Source organism: Protopterus annectens, chromosome 5.part1, assembly GCF_019279795.1.
Source record: "Protopterus annectens isolate FY-2018-M chromosome 5.part1, PAN1.0, whole genome shotgun sequence".
Lineage (NCBI taxonomy): Eukaryota > Metazoa > Chordata > Ceratodontiformes > Protopteridae > Protopterus > Protopterus annectens.
The window spans coordinates 486,310,001-486,329,145 of NC_056736.1; positions in this window are offsets into that span (position 1 = coordinate 486,310,001).

Sequence of the window (19,145 nt, forward strand, 5' to 3'; positions counted from 1 at the left end):
TGCGAAGGACAGTCCCTCTTTGAGCAGTTGTGCCCTGACAAAGAAATATTAAAAATGGCAAATGTCCTGAGATTGTAGGACATAATTATGTCCCATATTTTATATAATAGTTGCATAAAATAGTTATTTCTGTATCTAAAATACCTAAATGTTACAAGAAATAGAATAAGCAACTAACGTGCTGCAAGAATAAGCTTTTATTTAGGCAAAAAAGTTAAATTCTATCCTTTGTACTGACCATGGGTATGTGTCGGCCTATAAAATCTGATGTGTGTCCTGCAAATTTCCCACTTTGGCCATTTGAAAAGGTGGCAACCCTAATCTACCACAAGAGCGGTTTCTGGCCCAGAAATTGTAGTTTATTGGCCGTTTGGGCAGTTTTTCCATCTCTTGCAACATTCTGGTTTAAAAGCCCGCATTTGCACTTGTTTCCCCCCTTTCCTGTAACTAGTCTAGTCCAGATACAGATTTGCTGTATCCAGGACTGTTTATAAGCTTCTGAGCCCCCCAAGCCTTTCTGTGTAGGAGGGAAGCATTCTAGCTTATCAGTGGGAGTGGTAAGCACTAGGTAGCCTATCTACCACAAGATCCAGGTACAGATTCTTAGTTTTAGCACTTGAAATGAAAAAGACCACAGTAAAGAACTTCTCGAAAGCCGACTTCACACTTCTAAAGATTAGTGTGGTCTCCTTTAAGGCCCCTGAGCTGGCGGTTAACATTACTCAAACCGCTGAATCACTTACAAATGCCTTCTACCAGCACGTGCAGGGCTGCATGGATCAGGCAATCCCAAGCAAAACAAAGACTCTTTGTACCAAAGGCAAGCGTCCAGTCTGGTGGACCCCAGCCATAAACAAACTCTACAACAAAAGGAGAAAGCTACTACAAGATAGAGCAAAATCCTTAAAAGGTAAGACACCGCAGATCACTATAAGTAAAAAGCTAAGAGCTCTCATAAAATCATCCAAAGCTAATTTTGAGAAAAAAATAGCTAAGGACTCTAAAGACAACCATAAGGCTTTCTTTAGCTATGTCAGAAACATAGGAGGAAACTCGCAGATGTGCTCAGAATTAGTTCAAAATGATGTGAAGATTACTGATCCTACAGACATTGCCAACATACTGGCTGACAGGTTCAGTGCAAACTTCTCCCCCCCTCCCCCCCTAAAGGAGAGATATCTATACCAAATGATTGCAGCCCCCCAAACATCTCTAACGCCCAGGTGAGAACTGCTCTCTCCAAGGCAAAGAACACAGCATCCATGGGACCTGATGGTGTCCCCGGCTGTGTGCTCCATGAACTCAACGAGGAATTAAACCCACAGTTAGGACAGCTGTTTAATCTTAGTCTCACCTCCGGATACGTACCCAGGGAGTGGTGCACAGCGACTGTGGTCCCACTCCACAAAGGCGGTGCCTCCACCGACCCTGGAAATTACCGTCCCATTAGCTTGACAAGCCTTATCTGCAAAGCCATGGAGAGGATCATAATGGATCTCATAAATAAAGACATAGGGAACTTGCAGACTTTGGATCCAACCCAGTTTGGCTTTGTCAAAGGCAGATCATGCCTTTTAAACTTGGTTGACTTTTTCGAAACAGTCTCCAAGGCCATTGACGAGGGAAAGGCAGTCCATACAGCCTACCTAGACCTGGCGAAGGCTTTTGATACAATACCTCACTCGGGTATCATTGAAAAACTCATCAACTTAAATGTAAACCCATACATTATAAGATGGGTTGCAAACTGGCTGAGTGACAGAACCCACAGGGTCAGAGTTGCTGGCGCCATGTCAGATTCAAAGCCTGTCACAAGTGGTGTCCCACAGGGCTCAGTCCTGGGCCCACTCTTGTTTGGCATCTACTTTTCTGAAGTACAAGCAAACACAGGATGGTTATGGCTGACAAAGTTTGCAGATGACTGCAAACTGGGCGCCGTAGTTGAAAACACATCCAACACAGATATCCTTCAGAAGGGTCTCACAGAAACGGATAACTGGTGCCAGAGCCATGGTCTAAAGTTAAATGCCAAGAAATGCATAGTCATACCCTTCGGGAAAAATAAGGTTACCCCTAGCTACCATAATAGGTGGCAATCCCTTGAACACAGAAGAAGTTATTAGGGACCTGGGAACCCAGGTTGACAGTAGCCTTTCATTCGACACTCATATTGCTAAAGTAGTTAGGAAGACCTTCTACATTGCCCACCTTATCATGAAGGGATTCACATCTAGATCAAGGGAGGTCATGGTCTCCCTATACTCATCACTCATCAGACCAATGATCGAGTACAATGCCCCATTCGGAATGTATCTGACCCGACACTTGCAGCAGCTGGAGAGTCCACAAAAGTTCTTCACCAAAAGGATAAAGGGTCTCAAAAATCTGTCTTATGCTGCCCGACTGAAAGAACTCCAGTTATATTCAGTTGCTTACCGCTTGCTCAGAGGTGACCTGTGCCCGACATACAAGGCCATGTCAAACCCAGATTTGATGAACATGCTTCATCTCAAAAAATCTAGATCCCTCAGAGCCACAAGGGTGGGAGACTTAAACCTCGACACGGTTACTAATAGGACATGCTGGAGGGATAGATTCATCACCCAAAGACTCCCTATGCTGTGGAACAAAATCCCGGTTTATGTGAGGCAGAGCACCTCGCTGGCCTTGTTCAAGAGGAATCTTGACCAATGGATGGGAGATCGCAGATACACCTCAGGGGTTACCTCAGTGTCACTGCTCGACAGAGGCACAGCAAAATAATGGGCATAGTTTCTCCAAACTAAAGGGGTGGCGTAAGCCACAAAACTATGGGCTAGGCTTATAAATGCCCTCGGGCAGATAGCCTAGTATGAACCTATGAACCTATGAACCTATGAATTTGCTTATTCATGCTCAGCACTTGTTCAGAACTTGTTGTTAGCACTAAATAAGCTACAAATTACTACAGCACTCAACCTTCCTCTTTATCTAGAGAGAAACAGTTTTTGTACTTAGTTTCCTCACTTGCTTAGAGAAAAACAGCTCTTAAACTCACTTTCCTCACTTGTCTAGAGGAAAGTAGTTTTTTATTCCGGCATGTCCAAGGGTCAGCTCCCAGTGTTCTTGCCTGTCTATCTGATGAATCTGGGCATCTTGAGGCAAGGTAGCAATTGCCTCATGTAAACAGACACCCCTCTCCTCCTACCACCCAACACCAAAACCTGTGAGAGATGCACTTAACTACCCAAACTGGAGGAAAAGCTCTCTCCAACCAAGACTGAACTTGACAGTCAAGAGGAGAAGGTAAACACTTGCACCACACCATACTCATCACATATTCCCACTAAACCTACACCACCACAATCCACACATAGAAACACAAAAACATTCACAGAGGCTCTCAATAATAATCTGTTCAAGCAACAGAGACCTCCAAAGCAAAAACGCAAGCAACCTCCACCCCTCAACACAACCCAAATGACACATAGCCCACAGACTCAGTGTGTCAATAAGCCACAGCCCATAAGGCATACCAACATACCCAACACACTAGTCATAGGCGACTCTATAGTCAGGCACACTGATGTCCCACCCACCAGGTTAAACAAGGAGAAGGTTACTGTCAGCTGCCTGTCGGGTGTCAGGATCCATCACATAACCCATGCAGTCAGGTCACGCAACAACAAATATAAATATGACTCCGTCATTGTCCATGTTGGTGTGAACAACCTGAGATGTACCTCCCTGGACTACATGAAAAGAGACATGGAAGAGCTCTCCAATCTTGTAGCCCAGACAGGTATGACCCTAGCCCTGAGTAGCATCCTGCATCCTCCAGAATGATACCACACTACAAGGACAAAATGATTGACTTCATCAATTGGCTAAGCTTCTGGTGTTATTCTGAGGGGATCCAGTATCTGTCTGCCTGGGACAACATGGTCAACAGACCATGATGCTTTGCCAGAGATGGCCTGCACCTGTCGCCCCTGGGATTCCATATACTGGCTAAGGCTCTCGCAGCCCCTATAGTGCCTTTTTAGGCAAGGTTCAAATCACAAATTCACCACCATAACAGGAACAGGCAAGCAAAAACTGTGGGTAATGCTACTCAATGCTAGAAGACTAAATCTCAAAATGCACTCACTCGAGGCACTCCTTAAAATGGAGAACATTGATATCTGTGCAGTGACTGAGACCTGGTTCAAGGCTCTAGAGAGCCCCCCTGCATTACCAGGTTATAACTCATACCACACTTTTCGGCCATCTTACCTGGACCAGAACACCAAAGGCAGAGGTGTGTCTATATTCATTAAGGATATCCACACCTCCAGGCTAGTTGCGCAGCATAATGCATCCGGGGTTATCCAAGTGCAACTAACTGTGGGCAAAACTGCAATCAAAATTGTAGTTTTCTACAGATCCCTCACCATGCCCCAGGATTCCCACTCCTCTTTTCTTGATATACTGGAAAATATTAGGGTTCAACCAAACACCCTAATAATGGGCGATTTCAGCTACCCCACCATTAACTGGGAAAACTACTCATGTACCAACTCCTTCGCTCAACGCTTTCTGGAATTCATAAATTCCAATGCCCTGGATCAACTTATCCACACCCCCACCATGGGCAACAATATCCTAGACCTAGTCATTACCAACATGAGTGACCAGAGCTCCACACATGAAGTCAACTCCCTGTTGGTCAGATCCGACCATAAGCTAATCACCCTAGATATCCGCATCCCGCCCCACCCACCATTAAGGAAACCACTGTAAAAAATGTCTCCAAAGCCAACTTCATGCTTCTTAAGATAGATGTGGCGAACTTCATGACACCCATGGAGATGGACAATACAGTTACGACTGCTGAAACCTGCACAAATGCACTCTATAAGCACTTACACGAGTGCATGGATCGTGTTATCCCAAACAGAACCAAGACACTGTCCTCCAACAAAAGGAAGCCAATCTGGTGGTCCCCTGCCATAAACAAACTGTACAACATTAGGAAGAAACTGTTGCAACAGAGAGTAAAATCCCATGAGTGGAGGGGCTCCCTGGTCAGGCTTAGTAAGAAGCTGAGATCACTTATGACATCCTCCAAAGCTAGCTACGAAAACAAAATCACCACTGATTCTAAGAGCAACCACAAAGCATTCTATAGCTATGTCAAGAATCTCAATGACAACACCCAGATCTGCTCTGAGTTACAGCACAACAGCATGAAAATTACAGAACCAACTGATATTGTCAACATCCTGGCAGACAGGTTCAATGCTAACTTTACCCCCCTCTCACCTCGTAAAGGGCCCATATCTATACAGGAAGAATGCAGAGTCCCTGTAATCACATCTATGCAGTAAAAGCTGCACTTTCTAAAACCAAAAACACAGCATCCATGGGACCGGACAACATCCCAGGCTGTGTTTTACATAGTTTCATAGGTTCATAGGTTGGTACTAGGCTATCGACCCTCAATCTAATGTGACCACTGTATTCAGTATTTAAATATCAGACATCATGTCATCCAAAGCTTATATTTCCAAACAAACACAGTAACACCAGCCTCTGTACTTCTTCAACACTTAAACTGATTTCTTTCTCCTACTCTTTCTTGTAATTCAGTTCCCAAACAAATTCTAAATATTGTCACTCTTCTGGAAGGTCAGCCCTTCCCATGAATTAATATGCTTTTAAAAGTCCTCCATCTATTGTTTTCTGCAACTCTGACAGCTAAAGGAAAACCCATGTCAGCTGTGTTTAAAAAATTACCTGGTTGCAGGAATCTGCGTAACTTGAAAAAAATAAGTCATTAGGGCACAAACTCTGTGTAACAACCTCATGAGGACAGACAGTAGTGAATGGAAAGGATGTGTAATAGAGAGAGGGAAGAGAGAAGACACCTGATTACTAAAGGGCGATTGTTCAATAAAAAATGGACACTACTGTTTCTAAATACAACAGTGCAACTCTTTATACTATTAACCTCCTAGCTGCCAACATTACTACAATGCAAACAAGAAACAGCTGTGCCACTGGGACATTCAACAATAAAATAATATTCATATATGCATAGTGTGATATTGTATGCCAGACTCCATTCATAAATATCCAATAACATGCTTTCACATCCATATTAGTAAAATCGCTAATACATTATTTACAGAAAAATATTAAATGAAGATGAAATAGATGTGTCAATGTAATGAAAAAAGTAAGAGGGTAAGAGCTGTACTGCCTTTTAAAAATTTCAGGAAATTGTTTTGCTGTAGTAAGATAAGAAAGGCAGATAGTGAAATAAGAAAGACAGGAGTCCCCGTGGACTATGATGTTTGCAGATGACATTGTGATCTGTAGTGAGAGTAGGGTACAGGTGTTGGAGACCCCGGAGAGGTGGAGATATGCTCTAGAGAGAAGAGGAATGAAGGTCAGCAGGACTAAGACAGAATATATTTGTGTGAATGAGAGGGGGGATAGAGGAATGGTGAGGATGCAGCGAGTAGAGTTGGCGAAGGTGGATGAATTTAAATACTTGGGATCAACAGTTCAGAGTAATGGTGAGTGTGGAAGAGAGGTGAAGAAGAGAGTACAGGCAGGATGGAGTGGTTGGAGAAGAGTGTCAGAAGTGATTTGTGACAGATGAGTACCAGTAAGAGTGAAAGGGAAGGTCTACAAGAGGGTAGTGAGACTAGCTATGTTATATGGGTTGGAGACAGTGGCATTGACAAAAAGGCAGGAGTCAGAGCTTGACATGGCAGAGTTGAAGATGTTAAGATTTGAACTGGGTATGACAAGGGTGGACAGGATTAGGAATAAGTATATTAGAGGGTCAGCCCAGATTGGAAGGTTTGGAGACAAAGCCAGAGAGGCAAGATTACATTGGTTTGGACATGTGCTGAAGAGGGATGCAGAGTATATCAGGAAAAAGATGCTAAGGATGAAGCTGCCAGGTAACAGGAAAAGAGGAAGGCCTAAGATAAGGTTTATGGATGTGGTGAGAGAGGACATGCAGGTGTTTGGTGTAACAGAGCAAGATGCAGAGGACAGGAAGAAATGGAAACAGTTGATCCACTGTGGCGACCCCTAACGGGAGCAGCCGAAAGAAGAAGAAGAAGAAGTAAGATAAGAAAGGAAAGTAAATCAACATTAAAATATATGAAATGTGACCTAATAAAAGAATGATAAATTTAATTAAAGGAAAATAATTACCGGGATATAACCACATTTATTTCAAAAGTGAAATGTCAGAAGATGATTTCAGGGTAATAGCTTCAAACATTGTATTTCAGTTGTTAGCAACCCAAAAACGTGAACTGCAATATGATAAAATTTAGCAAATTTAACAAGAAAAAAATAATTAATTGAAAACTGAAAGCTATTACACTGTAAAATAACTTTCTGAGACTCCACAATAGAGTTGACAATAAGTGCAAAATCTGAAAATTGCATTTAGAATGTCATACTTTGTATACTTACGAGTGGAACAGCCAAAAAGAAGAATGGTGCCATGCACTCAAACACTAATAATAAAAAAAATGCCACAGTTTACAAGAGCACAAGGGTCCTCAGCAAGCTGTGGGTGTAAAACGAAAACCGAGTTATGAAATTGGGATCTTTGTGTGGAAGTTTTATGTTGGATGACAGTTGCATGTTTTTGTTTTACATCCACTGCTTGATAAGGATCATTGACTGCTTGTATGCTTTGGTATATTTACGAGTGGAGCTGAAAACTGTTTCAAATGTAAAAAAAAGCTCCTCCCAGATTATTACTGGAAAGGGACATAACATGTCTCCTCAGTGAACTATAATTAATGATTCTTACCTTCGTTTAATATTTCTAAGTAAAGAATTCATTAATGGTGTGAAAAAAATAAGACTCTGGAAATAATTGCCCTTTGTGCAGAAGAGTTGTTTATGATGTATCTGTGAGCTGTGGAGGGTGGCATGTCTGCAATACTTAAGCTTGGACTAGTGAGTAGTTTGCTGCAGTTTTGGTAAAGTGGAGTAGGTATCAGTTTAATGCCACAGAGGTACAACCATAGATCTTCAAATATTATAAGTCATCTATTAAGCAAGATAATATTATAGTTGTGTTATATAATGCCATACATGCATTATGGCATGCCTGAAATTTTAGTCATACTTGTTTTTTTCATCTTGTGTACAACAACATAGGACTATTCTTAGCAAAGGAGTATTATCACAGATAATAAAATATTATTTTGAAAGATAAGTAAAGCCCATTTGTCAGTCAGAGTTCCCAAAAGGTGAATTGATGTACACTGAAAGCCCACACAAAAACAAGTGTGTCTTTTATAGTGCAGTGATCATAAGCTGTCATTAGAAATGTTTTGATATGTTGCTGTTTCTGTACTACTCACTAACTCCCTCTCATCATTCTGAGAATCATGCAGTATGTCAGTATGAAGTGTATGACATTTTGGGTCATCTCCTCTTGCAGCCCATCCTCAAGAATGACATTTTTTGGGGTAGAATCACCTACAATCTGGTCACTTAGCATTAAATCAGCAAATACCATATACAGGCTCCTCAACAAATTGACTCTGTGCTTTGCAAGCATTCTAGTGATGGTTATTATGTGACTTCTTCAATATAGCCTATTTTGTAAAAATCAAAGCATCTAGTCTCTTAGCATCAGGATAAAATGTGCACAGCTACACAGTTTTCTCTTATACCAGTTTTGAATTTCAGAATTTAAAATAGTTGCCTCACTACTTCCCTTAAATGGTCATTGACTGAAAAGGCTGTCGGGGGCCCTGATTTTAGGATCAGTCAGTCTTTGCAGAGCACTCAGTTTGTGGGTTTCCATTTCAAAACAGTGTAACTTTGATTATCTTGACTCTGTAGTCTGACGAGAAGCCTCAGGCATTTGTTGGGTTCCATGGTATAACTCAGGTTTTTCTTTATGAATGAATAGTTCTGGCTGGATAATTTGGATTCTAGGGAAATATATCTTTTGACACGCACACACACACACACACACACACACACACACACACACACACACACACACATATATATATATATATATATAGATATATATATATAGAGAGAGAGAGAAAATAAACACTGACTACAATGGAGAGCTCATTTGATGCTCTCCAACATTGATATGATTCTGCTAAACTAAGTAAGGAAGTCATCTTAGACTTGTTCTTTTCATGTTTCAAAACTATTATTATGTTTGGATCTGATTAATGCAGTCCTACGATTGCAGATCTATGCATGTAATAAACTTCGAGGAGGCCCATAGCTCCCTCAGAATGAGGAATATATAATCTTAATATACACTGACTTTTATATATCATTTGATAAGCATGAAACATTTTTCCTGTTTTCCTGTTCAACTGATCCAGTAACTTTTAGGGCCAGTCAATCACCCCAAAAATGTAAGTTAGAACAGGAAGAGTAAATTGGTTTATAGCCTGGACTTTTTTCCTAGATGTCAGAGCTGTTTTAAGTATTAATTTTAGTCTTCTAAAATATTCCTTACTGAATTCCATTCACATTTGTCCATGTTTTACTGTTGATTTATCATCAATTTTCAAATGTTTATACACTCTCTCCTGTTCAGGTTCCTTTATATCACATTCCTGTCCCAGATAGACATTTTCTTTGGGCTGCAGCTTTCCTACCTTAAATGTGTGCTTTTGCTACAGAATATTTCAGAAGAAATAAGCACAACACTAGATTGGCCCTTAGTCTGGCATTGCACTGCATTTATTTCTGGCATCTGTTGGCACATTATTTAGTACTTCACATTTAACAGTTTATTGGTGTTGGATTAGAACACACAAGTAGTGACTACAGGAATACTAAACACTTTATTGAAAAAATTACTCATCAAAGCACCATCTCCTTTTACATTTTATTGGTTGATTTTGCTTCAGATCTGGCATTTACACATATAGATAGGTGTCTAGGATTTCGGTTAACTTACCCATAGAACCTGTTCATTTACTGAGTGCAATATACAGCATAAATGAGCATAATACAAGCTTGACCCGTAATCTGGGCATTGCACTGCATTTATTTCTGACATATTATTTAGTACTTCACATTTAATAGTTGACTGGTATCGGATTAGAACCCACAAGTAGTGATTACAGGGATGCTGAACATTTTATTGAAAACATTACTTATCAAAATTATCATTACTTATCAAAGCACCATCTCCTTTTACATTTTATTGGTTAATGTCACTTCATATCTAGCATTTACACACATGGATAGCTGTCTAGCACTTCTGCTATCTTAACCGTATACCCTGTTCATTTACTGAGTGCAACTTACAGCATATTTCAGACAATGAGCAGACCAGAACATTGACTCTTAATCTAGGTACACCACAACATTAACTGATGATTGGAAGCTATGCTACACAGTACTACATGCTTACCATTGCTTACCACTTGCTTTAACATTTGAGATATGCACTGACACATTAATAAAGATGTAGGGAGTCCTAGGTATTTCATGCCTGACTGTTAAGACTGCAAAATCTGCATTTACCTTATAAGTTATTACTTTGATGATGTTCTTACCACAAGCTTGCCTCATCTTGGCCAAACACCCTGTATGTTGCAAGCCCTTTCTTCTGCAGCTGTCGTAACAGAAGCTCACCATTATACATACCAGGTTTGCACAAATTCATTTTGTATATTCAGAAATTACTGGAAATATATATACATATCTGTGGGGTGCACCCATCCCTAGCCTCTTGGACCCAGGTTTTCAAGTTTCCATTCTGTCTACATTTCAGGTCATCATAGTCATGACAACACTACTCACCAGTGTGGGGGATACAAGTAACAATGGTTAGGTCCCTGGCCAAATGATCCCATGCCTCACACTTACACTTTGAGCCCTCATAATCTCCCTGCAGCAGCCAGTGTCCATATTGGTCTACCAAGAGTCGAATAAACATCTTTGATTCCTGCACACCACACTTTTGTGCCCTAAAATGCACTCCCTCACCAACACCAATAGCCATACCCACAGTCAAGGTTAGGCTCCAAAAAATGATGTGAAATTCCCTCCTATTGGCCTTTATATAGGCTGCATTCCTGCCCTTGCATGTCATACTGTAACTTTCAAATATGCGAGGCATTGCTTAGCATTGCGCAAACTCACACAATTCATGTTTAAGCACTGCTAAGCATCACATAGCTTTTCTAACTGTTTCTAAATGTAACAATTATTTAATTTAAAGTCATTCGATCTTCCAGTCACCTGACAATGTTTCACAGCACAATATGTAAAAAGCATTACTCACCAAGACTCGAACCTGGGACCTACTACATTATAGACCATGACTCAACCTATCTAGCCACTGGGATAGTGAAGGGAAGTGGAATATTTTCAAATATACTGCAAAGGTGCCTATAAGCATAGTGCAGCTTTGCTGTCCAGGTTTGTGCTTTGCTAAGCACAGCAGACCTATAACAATTGAATATATCCGGTTTCTATTTTTAGCTGTCAGATGTCTACTGCATAAGGATGGCTTACTATACCTAGCTGCACAACATGCCACATCATGCAGAAAAGCACAAACATTTAAAAAAATTAATATAGAGTGCATCTGGTTTCTAATTTTAGATGTCTAGTGGATGTCTAATGCTTAAGTGCACAGTGCTACAAGTAGCTAAGCAATGCGCCACATTGAGCAAACAAGCACAAAAAAATAATAAAAAAAAAATACAAAATTATTTATTAATATTGAAAGCATCTGGTTTCTTTGTTTAGATATCTATCGGATGTCTGATGTATATGTGCACAAAGCTAAGCATAGCTAAGCAATGTAATGTACCATGTAAAGAAGCACATAAATTAAAAAAAAAATTAAATTAAATTTAATGAAATAAAGGTTAGCAGGCTGCAACATCAGTCTTACATGGATTCAATATCCATATTGTTGTGACCTCCCTTCAATGTGCACCATAGTCAATATGTATGGCGCTCTGCGAGAGAGAACCATGGCCGTGCCTTGCACACATTCCATGTAGGCTCTACATGGAGCCTACACAGTTTTTTGAATCCTAGGGTCTGTTTTTTACTGCAAGGGAAAATATATTTTAGGACTTATTTATTGAAATACAAGAGAAGTTGAAATCCTTTATTTTCAGATTGGTTGAGTTGGTGGATAAAGCTCATTAGTGAAATTTATTTGTGATTGAAGTACCTGAGAAAGAAAAATCTGCAGACTGTTGGAATTTGAGGTAGACTAAGAGGGGAGAGAATTAATAAAGGTTTTAGTTAGGAGTACACTGTTGAGGTAAATGTTTGCAATTCCCTGACAGCCCCAACACTGTACTCTACTAGAAGATTTGCAGCATTGCTTCAGGTTGTCCCTGAGTCTGCGCTACATGCAAAGAAACAATACAGGGGAGAGGCTAATTTTATTTAGCCATGTTCTCTATCTCTGTCCTAGAACTGCCTCCAGGAATGCATCTACACTTTCATAAAACTGCTCAGCCGTATACATTAGCATGGCTACTTCTACCACATCATGATAGTGAATACAGTCACAAGGCCATGTTTAACCATTGCAGAAGAGGTAACTACTGGGGATTTTCATGGTAAGATAGAATGGGAGGTGTGTGAGTGAGTGAATGTGAGGGAGTGCATGCATAAGTGCAAATGTGTGCGTGTCTGTGCATATTTGTGTGTGTGTGTGTGTGTGTGTGTGTGTGTGTGTGTGTGTGTGTGTGTGTGTGTGTGCGTTTAAGAGTGTGGGTCGGGGTGGCTATCAGAGTTCCACACACACCTAGACTAATAAGCATAGTCTACAACACTGGATGGGGGGGGCACTATCCACCAGGGATAACTGTATTATGGGGACATGGAGGCCACTAGGCACAGGGGATTACTTTTCAAAAGATCTGCGCCATAATGGCACTTAAACCTGTACAAGGATTGAGGGTTGTGGTCTACTAGCCTCCAGGGATTGCTGCATATCGCTTGCGCTGTAATGGCACTTTAACCAATATAGGTACTGGCAGTTGGGGAAAAACAAGATACTAAAGATAGTTAGTATGGAGTATCATAAAGCTACATTAATTAATGTTGTGGCAGCAACTAGAATCTAGAGACTCTGTAAAAAGTAAATAAATAAAATCAATAAAGAGATGTAAAGGGATTAGAACCAAACACACATGTTAGGAGGGTCCACTGCCTCAATGACCGATAAGATAATGTAGCAGGTGTTTTTAAACACTTTGGGGATATTGAGCATTATGCAAAGTCTGCAAGACATGATCGCATATAAGTGAAAAGGATGGGACCTAGAACACTTACCTTCCAACCTCATAAGCAGAATCCCTAGCAAGTTATTCATGAAAGATATGAAGTGTAAAGTCTGAATTTCTGGCATAAATGACTGAACTGTAATTTTCCTTGAATTACTAGGGCAGAGGAATAGAGATATATGGGAGAGATATGTGGTACATGGTATGTGTGTGTGAGTGTGTAGGTTTTTACTATGTGCTTGTGTGTTCGTGAGTGATTGAAGGGGGTGCCCTGCTTCTAGGATGCAGTTGCAAACACATTACCTGCTGCAGGAAGTGCTGATCGGCATTTTGTGATAGGTAATGGGATTTGGAGACATGCAAATTAGCCCAAAAAGAGGTCTTTCCTCATTGTGACTGTCTCGAAATCTCAAAATACCACATCATGGTTTTAGCACTAGCTGTATGCCTCCTGCTTAGCTGTTAATGAATCCTTGGATGAGTGGCTGGTCTGTTACTTCATTGTGGTATATAACATCATATTTTTCCTGTTGGATGTTTCCACCATATCTAAGATAATTAGCTAATTGTTTGCATAATATTGCGGCTTCCCTCTGGAAAACTGGTAAAGTAAGAAAAGAGTATACTTTGAAAATGAAAATAAAAATCATGTACAGTCAGTGGATCAATTCTTGAAGTCATGAGAGACTCTAAGAAGGAAAGAGTCAAATATGTTTGGACTACCCAGGAATTTTGAAAATATTTTCCCTTACTGTCATGATTTAGTATGTTAATGCATCAGTGGCCATGTGCAGGGATTCTGCATTATGCTTCAGTCCTTGAGAGTTCTGAAGATATTTCAAATGTTTATGAAGGTGATGTTGAAAAACAGAAGTCATGATTTAAAGATGATGTTCTAAGAGATGGGGATAGCTTAAATATGTCTTTAGATCTAGGTCAAATTAATTGGTACTGTGGCTTAGTTGTGTTGTTTTAAAGGGAAAATATGAAGATATTTTATTATTCTAAGTAAATTGGTCATTTATTTTGATAATAGAAGCAGGTAGGTTATACTTCATATAATGTTTGAGTATGAGCACCTGAAATTGAAATGTCTGGAGTTAAACATTCAAATAAATGTTTAACTTGAATTAAGTCATGGTTGTAGACTTCATGCCCTTATTGATAACTCACTTGTTATTCAAGGGTACTGGAGTAGTAAATACATGTCCACTAGTAGGTGAAGGCAGAAATATGGTTTGGAATATGATTTTTTTTTCCAACATGATCTGTAAAGGTTTTATTTATATGTCAGTAATAAGGACCCTCTTCTACAGATCTGCCCTTGATTTAATTAAAACGTTTTTGCTATACGATTTGAATTTAGGTATGTGGTATATGTTTTGGTTAATTACAAATAATCCATTTTGTCAAGGGAATTTATGGTTCCCCTGTGGACAAGGAAGGTCCCTATTCCAGGATGTAAACAAACAACATAGAATTATAGTTTCAACAAATTATATTTTGGAAGATAATTGTTTTAAGTGAGAGATAGAATGTACTGTGTTTAAAATCTGTAAATTACACTGCCTTTAGGTATATATGTAAGGATATGACTTTGGATATGTATTTAACAGGCTTGAAGTTCATGAAATAATGGAATGTGATAGATGATTAAGATTGTGTACCATCTGAGTAAGGCTATGTGTGTATAATGGGGAATAACCTAACTTATTGAAGAGTTAGGTTGGCTATGGAAGGACAGGCCTCTTCCTTCATGTAAGATGATTTTGTAAGTTTGGTTGTTTGGGTGGGATGAGATGATTGTACAACCAAAATATGTAGGAGAGGGCATGGAGAGAATTAGGTGCAACTGGCGGGCAGTCTACATCATTTTCTTAGGTATATTACTACATTTTGAAAAGAAAAGAGATGAAAAAGAAATGGTTAGTAATACAAAGGATTGGGGTCTGTTTCCTGGGTACACAATCTGTGGAACTAGAGAGAGGGGCATAAGAAAAAGCAAGAAGTGTCTTCAGTTATATATTAGTTACATTTTTACCTTCGGTGTTTAATTTTTCTTTCTAGTTTTTTTTTTTATTTGACTTCTGTTCATTAAGAGATATTATAATGCTATGAACAGAAGGAAAAGCCACAAACATGTAGTAAGTGCAATAGAATGGCAGTACTGCAACATAGTTACAAACTATATAAATATATATATATATATATATATATATATATATATATATATATATATATATATAATATATACATACATATATATCTGTATCTCTATCTATCTAGATACATATACACGTATAAGTGTTAGCAAATGTTGAATGTGTCAGATGTGAATGTAAAACAAAGCTATAAAGAAAATAAGAATATATGACCTAAGAACTTGTCTTCATGCAAATGACACCAGAAGTAATGTAGTATTTTATGGTTATAAAACGCAGCAATATACGTTTAATAACACCTTTCAAATAGGCAAGAATCCTGTAGAAATAAAACAATAATTGCTATTACTGCCACATTCTCTCTCTCTCTCTCTCTCTCTATATATATATATATATATATATATATATATACACATGTATATATATATATATATATATATATATATATATATATGTGTGTGTGTGTGTGTGTATTTAAGACCTCACAATAAACAGAAACTTAAATAAATCACTTTGAAGAACATTTCAACAGCAACAAACTGAAGAAGTATTGATTTTAGGCTTGTGAGGGAACAATTACCAAAACATTCAAAAAATCCGGAGTTCAACATAATTAGCTAGCCAAAAAAAAAAAAAGGTCCGCACAAGCACAGTGTTGTATGAGTTCCTTCTATTCAAGGGCAGTCCAACTTGTGGATGCCACAACCTTTTGAGGACAGGAACATTTCACAGACTTGACTGCAGTGGTCCTTAACTCACTGACCATTGGAAGTTTGTATCTTCTTTGACAAAATAAGAATCCTCATAAGGCAGGAACATCAGGATACTTTACATCTAATGAACCAAAATTAACATTTTCAAGTTGGACCACTGTATCTTCTTTGACAAAATAGGAATCCTCATAAGGCAGGAACATCAGGATACTTCACATCAAATGAACCAAAATCAACATTTTCAATGTTCAGAGCAGACAAACTACAAAATCTACATTTCCAGACAAAGCTCAAAAGAAAGATTTTAACACAAAAAAGCAAAGCTGCAGCAGTATTCTGCAGTTTAGAAAGCACTTCTTGTCATCCTGAGAACCTTAATATATCACTTTGCATATTAGAAAATATGATGAAATAATAAATGTATGTTAGAATGAATAATATTTTTGTTATGAGAAACATATAACAAAACTTATACCATGCTTGAAGATGTTTATATTTAATTGGAACTTATCTGGTTCATGATGATACACAAAGTGCATTGTGACTACAAAATAAACTATGTTCACAAACTGATATGCTAAGTATGGTTATTCTGTTTTGGATTATTAAATAAAGGTCATTTTTCAAAAATCATCCAAAAAGCCCTGTACAGGCATATCTGTAATGCAAATAAAAATTATTCTCTTTTAGGGAGGAGAGTTGTTCACTTCTTCAGCAATGATTAACTATGCATTTTTTCTAGCCTGCGTTAGACACTTTTCTTGCTAGTGACAAGATATTATTACCTGTTTTTAAAATTACTCGTTTTTCTGCTGTTTCAATGAGTCATGACCTTAAAGATGGCATAACTGGGTCTCAGAATGTGGTCATCAAGCTGTTCCTAAATGTGCAGTTGTAACTTTATCATCCTTTGAAGAACTCTTCTCTCTTTTGGATCTGAAAATCATTACAAGTAAGGTTTCCCTGTATACTACTTGAGCTAATAAACCAGTTTATTTGCTAGTGTCTGGTATCTCACTTTGCAATACCTCAACTTTTCAGACTCTGATCTACAGTGAACTCTACCTAGATTTGCAAAAAATTCTGGTGTTCCTTAGTACTAGGCATTGTGTCTTACTCAAGGTTATCTTGCTGATATCAGTAAAACAGTTTTTTTTTCCATTTCCTGATTTATTTCTAGGAAAAATATTGAAAAGGGGAACAATCATGCCATAAAAGTGAATCACGATCTTGGGGTTTCTCTTTCTCTGTATCCTTCTACTGTCTACTCCAAAACCTAGGTGAAAACACAAGTAGCAAATAATTGATTGAAAGACAGCAGCTTGTAGTGGAATGGGTGCTGCCCTTTACAATTTTATCTGTGAAAGGTGAAAGTTGACATGATGAAGGAGCTGTTCAACCTCATAGCTTCCACAAGCAGTGTGTGGCTATTGTTGAGCAGGTTATCTTGAAAGTGAATTTCTAGCTGCACTGCTTTGCTACAAGGTGACAGATATGGTGAACCATCGCCACTGTTACATTCCATATTCTTTTGAAAAATAGCTCAATTATAGGCATATTTGTGTCTAGTTGCTCAATTTTGTAATCTTTAGCAAACATTATTGTTTGCACCAGCTATCCATAAACAAACCTCCCTTTGGCACTTTAGTACTATTGGATATGGACAAGGTTGATCTCCTGTGATTCTTTGTAGCTCTTACCAAGTATAAAATGCCTCCTGAACTAAGAAATTACAGCTATATGACCACTCTGTGTCAACTAACCTTTGCAGAGTTACCTTTGTGTTGTTTTAAAATATGAATTAGTTTGGAATTCTGTACACTGAGATACTAAGATTAAGCTGGTAGGAAAATATGAAATGGAATTACCACAATGTTTCTGGGAAAATTATGACTGGACTATGAGGAGATACCCATTGTGATGGGCATCTATATAAGCATATTATTATGGATCTCATAAACAAGGACATAGGCAATCCACAAACACTTTACCTCACCAAGTTCGGATTTGTCAATGGCAGATCTTGCATGTTGAACCTGGTTGACTTCTTTGAGACTGTCACCAAGGCCCTCGATAAGGGAAAGTCAGTACATACATCTTACCTTGACTTGGCCAAGGCCTTTGACACAATCCTCCACTCAGGCATCATCAAAAAGCTAACACAACTTGGCATAAATCCCTAACTCATCAGGTGGGTGGCTAACTGGCTCACCAACAGGACCCTCAAAGTTAAAATGGATGCCTCCACCTCCAATAGCAGACCTGTCACTAGTGGAGTTCCCCAGGGATGTGTCCTGTGACCCCCTACTGTTTGGCATCTACTTCGCAAAGACAAATGGCTTGTGGCTGACAAAGTTTGTGGAGAACTGTAAGTTGGGTGCTGTCATTGACTCCCCAAGTGATGTTAACATACTGCAAGAGGGTCTCACAGTGACTAATGACCAAAGTCATGGCCTCAAGATAAATGCAAAAAAAAAAAAAATGTATCATCATACCATTCAGCAAAAACATGGCCCCTGCTGATTACCACATCAATGACAACCCCCTAAACACACAACCTGTGGTGAGAGACCTGGGCACTCAGGTTGATAACAGCCTCACAATCATCCATCATGTAGTGGCAGTGTTCTGAAAAGTCTTTTACTTGGTTCATCTCATAAGTAAAGGGATTGCATCCAGAAAAAAGGTTATTACCTCTCTATACTCCTCTCTCATTAGACCAATAATTGAGTATAATGCCCCATTTGGTATGTACCTCTCCAAACATCTGCACCAACTGGTAAGGCAACTGAAAAACCTCACAAAGAGAATCCATGGCCTATGACACCTGTCCTTTGTGGACAAGCTGAAATCACTATCACTCTATTCATATCATACAGATTGCTCAGGGGTTATCTGTGTCTCCACTACAAGACAATCTCAGACTCTGCCCTAATAGAGATGCTCCATATCCATAAGTCTAACTCCTCATACATTACCTGCTCAGAAGGCCTGAATCTAATATGCAATATCAACAA